Source organism: Kogia breviceps, chromosome 5 (genome assembly GCF_026419965.1).
Source record: "Kogia breviceps isolate mKogBre1 chromosome 5, mKogBre1 haplotype 1, whole genome shotgun sequence".
In the NCBI taxonomy this organism is placed as follows: domain Eukaryota; kingdom Metazoa; phylum Chordata; class Mammalia; order Artiodactyla; family Physeteridae; genus Kogia; species Kogia breviceps.
In genome coordinates, this window is record NC_081314.1 from 93,261,800 (window position 1) to 93,268,101 (window position 6,302).

Genomic DNA, 6,302 nt, shown 5'->3' on the forward strand with positions numbered 1-6,302 from the left:
CAGAGAAGAAAAAGAAATAAAAGGAATCCAAATAGGAAAAGAAGAAGTAAAGCTGTCACTGTTTGCAGATGACATGATACTATACATAGAGAATCCTAAGGATGCTACCAGAAAACTACTAGAGCTAATCAATGAATTTGGTAAAGTAGCAGGATACAAAATTAATGCACAGAAATCTCTGGCATTCTTATACACTAATGATGAAAAATCTGAGAGTGAAATTAAGAAAACACTCCCATTTACCATTGCAACAAAAAGAATAAAATATCTAGGAATAAACCTACTAAGGAGACAAAAGACTTGTATGCAGAAAACTATAAGACACTGATGAAAGAAATTAAAGATGATACAAATAGGTGGAGAAATATACCATGTTCTTGGATTGGAAGAATCAACATTGTGAAAATGACTATACTACCCAAAGCAATCTACCGATTCAATGCAATCCCTATCAAATTACCACTGGCATTTTTTACAGAACTAGAACAAAAAAATTCACAATTTGTATGGAAACACAAAAGACCCCGAATAGCCAAAGCAATCTTGAGAACGAGAAATGGAGCTGGAGGAATTAGGCTCCCTGACTTCAGACTCTACTACAAGGCTACAGTAATCAAGACAGTATGGTACTGGCACAAAAACAGAAATATAGATCAATGGAACAGGATAGAAAGCCCAGAGATAAACCCACACACATATGGTCACCTTATCTTTGATAAAGGAGGGAAGGATATACAGTGGAGAAAAGACAGCCTCTTCAATAAGTGGTGCTGGGAAAACTGGACAGCTACATGTAAAAGTATGAAATTAGAACAATCCCTAACACCACACACAAAAATAAACTCAAAATGGGTTAAAGACCTAAATGTAAGGCCAGACACTATCAAACTCTTAGAGGAAAACATACGCAGAACACTATACGACATAAATCACAGCAAGATCCTTTTTGACCCATCTCCTAGAGAAATGGAAATAAAAACACAAATAAACAAATGGGACCTAATGAAACTTAAAAGCTTTTGCACAGCAAAGGATACCATAAACAAGACCAAAAGACAACCCTCAGAATGGGAGAAAATATTTGCAAATGAAGCAACTGACAAAGGATTAATCTCCAAAATATATAAGCAACTCATGCAACTCAATAACAAAAAAACAAACAACCCAATCCAAAAATGGGCAGAAGAACTAAATAGACATTTCTCCAAAGAAGATATACAGATTGCTAACAAACACATGAAAGAATGCTCAACCTCATTAATCATTAGAGAAATGCAAATCAAAACTACAATGAGATATCACCGGTCAGATTGGCCATCATCAAAAACTCTAGAAACAATAAATGCTGGAGAGGGTGTGGAGAAAAGGGAACCCTCTTGCACTGCTGGTGGGAATGTAAATTGATACAGCTGCTATGGAGAACAGTATGGAGGTTCCTTAAAAAACTACAAATAGGGCTTCCCTGGTGGCGCAGTGGTTGAGAATTCGCCTGCTGATGCAGGGGACACGGGTTCGTGCCCCGGTCCGGGAAGATCCCACATGCTGTGGAGCGGCTGGGCCCGTGAGCCATGGCCGCTGGGCCTGCACTTCCGGAGCCTGTGCTCTGCAACGGGAGAGGCCACAACAGTGAGAGGCCCGCGTACAGCAAAAAAAAAAAAAAAAAAAAAACTACAAATAGAACTACCATACGACCCAGCAATCCCACTACTGGGCATATACCCTGAGAAAACCATAATTCAGAAAGACTCATGTACCAAAATGTTCATTGCAGCTCTATTTACAATAGCCAGGACATGGAAGCAACCTAAGTGTCCATCAACAGATGAATGGATAAAGAAGATGTGGCACATATATACAATGGAATATTACTCAGCCATAAAAAGAAATGAAACTGAGTTATTTATAATGAGGTGGATGGACCTGGAGTCTGTCATACAGAGTGAAGTAAGTCAGAAGGAGAAAAACAAATACCATATGCTAACACATATATATGGACTCTAAGAGAAAAAAAATGTCATGAAGAGATTAGTGGTAGGATGGGAATAAAACAGAGACTTACTAGAGCATGGACTTGAGGATATGGGGAGGGGGAAGGGTGGGCTGTGACGAAGTGAGACAGTGGCAGGGACATATATACACTATCAAATGTAAATTAGATAGCTAGTGGGAAGCTGCCGCATAGCACAGGGAGATCACCTCTGTGCTTTGTGACCACCTAGAGGGGTGGGATAGGGAGGGTGGGAGAGAGGGTGATGCAAGAGGGAAGAGATATGGGAACATAAGTATATGTATAACTGATTCAGTTTGTTGTAGAGGAAAAACTAACACACTATTGTAAAACAGTTATACTCGAATAAAGATGTTTAAAAAAATAAATAAATAAAATAAAATGCTTTGGCCAGTAACTCTTCTGAGAAGCAATCAGTCTTGTCTTAAGTAACTGGTCCAATAGATAATCTTCCCAGCTTCTTCGTTATTTAGTACTTATGTCTCCCAATCAGCTGTCAAAATAGGTTAAAACCTATTTTGAAACCTCCAAGGGACTATACAAATATTTTTCAAATTCAATATCATTTTAGAAAGTTTTTTTCTTTATATTTGACCTAGTTCATATTTTTATTAAAAATATACTTTTCAATGAGAGTGAGTGTGTGCTCATTAAAGTCACAGTACAAGGCTTATAATAATAATAATTTAAAAACCCAACCAGCCTCTTGCTCTTCAGAGATAATAACATTCAACAGAGGTTTATTTATTTACTCACCAGATAGCTAATGAAGGCCTACAATGTACCAGTCAGTGTTCTAAGTGCTGTGAATTAGCAGTGAGAAAGCTCATAAAAGTCCTTTCCAATATGGAGTGTACATTGTGTACAATATGTACAATAGGAAGACAACTAATAGATGAATAATAAATAAATAATAGATTATCCATTGGATGTAATATGTGCTCAGAAAATATAATGGAGCAAGGAAGAATATATGAAATATTCAGAGGGAGTGAAACACTTAGATAGATTGTCCAGAGAAGACTTTATTGAGCAGTGATTTTTGTCACCTTAGGGAAGTCAGTGAGTTAGTCAAGAGGATATCTAGAGGCAGAGTTTCTGAGCAACACGTGCAAAAACCCTGAGGCAGCAGTGTGCCTGGTGACTCAAACAAACTCAATTATTCATGTCCCCCTAAAACATTTCTACATAGCTAATCAATCAAGAGGGTTTATTAATATTAGATATGTTCTATTGAATCCCACCAATATATGAGTCATTGGCTCTCTGCCTCATGATGGCTCCATCCCATTTATCTTCCCTTGTCGCCTAGTACAGTAATGTTAGAATATTTGGTTAAGTTGATTGTCACTTTTTTTTTTTTTTTTTTTTTGCGGTATGCGGGCCTCTCACTGTTGTGGCCTCTCCCGTTGCGGAGCACGGGCTCCGGATGCACAGGCTCCACGGCCATGGCTCACGGGCCCAGCCGCTCTGCGGCATGTGGGATCTTCCTGGACCGGGGCACGAACCCGTGTCTGTCCCCTGCATTGGCAGGCGGACCCTCAACCACTGCGCCACCAGGGATGCCCGATTGTCACTTTTTATATTATTTTGACTATGCAAATAATGTTCATAATAACTAAATTTTTTGCATGATTTAATTTTCTAAAATTAATTACTGTCTTATTCTTCATATGCCTGGCTTGTGATGGATACAATTGTGATTAATATTTTCCCAAACACTTCTGTATCCCTGTTTAATGCCCATCTGTATCATTTATCATTTACTGCCCCTAGTCTTTTCTGTCTTTCTTATTCAGTGAGACTCTTGCTTTTCAGGCCTACTGTCCTTCAGCAGCCAGCTTTTTGTGCCATTTTGCTAACCATCTGTGTTGAATCTCTTATTACCTGGGCTTTCTTCTCTTTTTTTATTGGGATTTCATATTTCCTAATGAACTATCCAAATCAGTTTTCTCTTATTCTTCATTGGTGGCTGATCTTGCATTTCTTTGTGTAATTACTTTTTATTATTTACTATTAACTTTTGAGTTCAGTTTTCTGTTACTTATAACCCAAGGTGCCCTAGGACATACAGAATTTAAAAGATTATATAAAATCTCATGTAATGAGAAGTCCTGCAGTAGTTTGACTCCATGTCTGGTTAATGCAGTGGATCAACAACATCATCCTGGACCCAGATTTTGGGCCCTGTCTGTCCACTTGCAATTTTTGTATCTTCCATCATGGTCATGGCAGGCTTATCAGCACTAGGCATCACCAGAAATCAGAGGAAGAAAGAGACACATTTTTTCTTACGTTAAGGGCTTAATAACTTTTCCTCTAGGTTTAATTACATTATCCAGAGAAGAATCATTGACTCCTCACCTGTGATGGGGAGTGATCAGGCAGTAGGGTGGTAGGAAGATGTATATTAAAAGCTTCCTCGGGCTTCCCTGGTGGCGCAGTGGTTGAGAATCCGCCTGCCGATGCAGGGGACACGGGTTCGTGCCCCGGTCCGGGAAGATCCCACATGCCGCGGAGCGGCTGGGCCCGTGAGCCATGGCCACTGAGCCTGCGCGGCCGGAGCCTGTGCTCTGCAATGGGAGAGGCCACAACAGTGAGAGGCCCACGTACCACAAAAAAAAAAAAAAAAAAAAAAAAAAAAGTAAAAGCTTCCTCTTCTAGTAGAGAAAGAAGTTTAAGAGTCACACAGTTCAATATATCAACTTCCACTTAATTTCTCTTCCATTTAATTTTTCTTCCAATTCTTCATCCCAGCTCATCACTACACCTAGTATTCACCAGTCCACAGCTGTTCAGAATGAAATTTTGTAGAAAATAGATTCATGATTATCATCCTGGAAAAGGGTGGGGTTTTATTCTAATTATTCAGATTTAGAGGATAGGACTTCTGGAGCCCATCATTCTGTGTAAAATGCTTTGTGTGGGCATAATTTTTCATTTCTCTCAGAAATATTTCCAGAAGTGCAATTTCTGGGCATACGTTGAGTGATTGTTTAGTCTTTAAAAAACTGCAAACTATTTTCGAGAGTGGCTGTACCATTTTACCTTCCCACCAGGGATGTATGTGAGACACAGTGTCTCTACATCTTCACCAACTTTTGCTATTGTCACTCTTAAAATTTTAGCTGTTTTAATATGGATGGAGTGACATCTCATCATAGTTTTAATTTTCTCTAAATCATATCTTTAAATATTTTCTTTAAATAATTTCTTTCCATAATATGCAATGGTATATATTGCTTTTAACATTTTACCAGTTCAAGTAAAACATAGAGAACTTACCACGCTTTTCATTCAGTTACCTTTTCCCCTTTATATTACAATTGTCTTAAATATTTCCTCTGTATATATTAGAAACTACATCAGACAGTGTTAAAAGTTCTGCTTTATCCCCTAACAATTTAGAAAACTCAACCTGAGGATAGTATATTACCTTTATCCATATTTCTACTCTTCCCATTTTCAAATTGTTCTTTCTTCATATCTGATGCTACAAGTTTCCTTTCTTTATTATTTTATTTCTGTTTGAAGAATTCCCTTTAGACATTATTTTAGGATAAGCTTGCTGATATCAAATTCTCTTAAATTCCTTCACCTGAGAATGTCTTGATTTCACTTTCATTTCTACAGGATATTTTTGCTAGTTATAGAATTTTGCATTGACTTCTTTGAGCAATGAAGATGTGCTATTTCCTTCTGCCTCCGTGGTTTCTGGTGAGAAATTTGCTGGCATTTGAAGTGTTGTTCTTCCATAGATAGTGCATCTTTTTTTTTTTCTGAGTGCTTTCAAGATATTTAATTTGTCTTTAAATTTCAGAAGTTTTCTTCTGAATTTATTTGAGTTTATTCTGTTTAGGGTTTTCTCAGTTTCTTGAATATATAAGTTTTTTCCTTTTTGCCAAAGTTTTAGTTCATCAGCCGTTATTTCTTTGAATACTTTTTTAAAAATTAAGACGGTTTTTTTTAGAGAAGTTTTTAATTAACAGGAAAATTGAGAGAATTTGAATATTTTTTAAGCCTTGCTTTCTTTCTCCTTTCCTTCCAGGACTCATAACACAAAATGTAAAACCTTTTGTTATAGTCCCATATGTCCTTGGGGCCCTATTCTTTGTTTTTTCCAATCTACTTTTCCTCAGTTGTTCAGATTAGGTAATATCTATTGTACTGTCTTTGCGTTTATGAATTCTTTCCTCTGTCACTTCCATTCTTCTGCTGATCCCATCATTGAGCTCTTTATTTTGATTATTTTGTTTTTCATTTGTTAAATTTTCATTTGCTCCTTCTTCATATC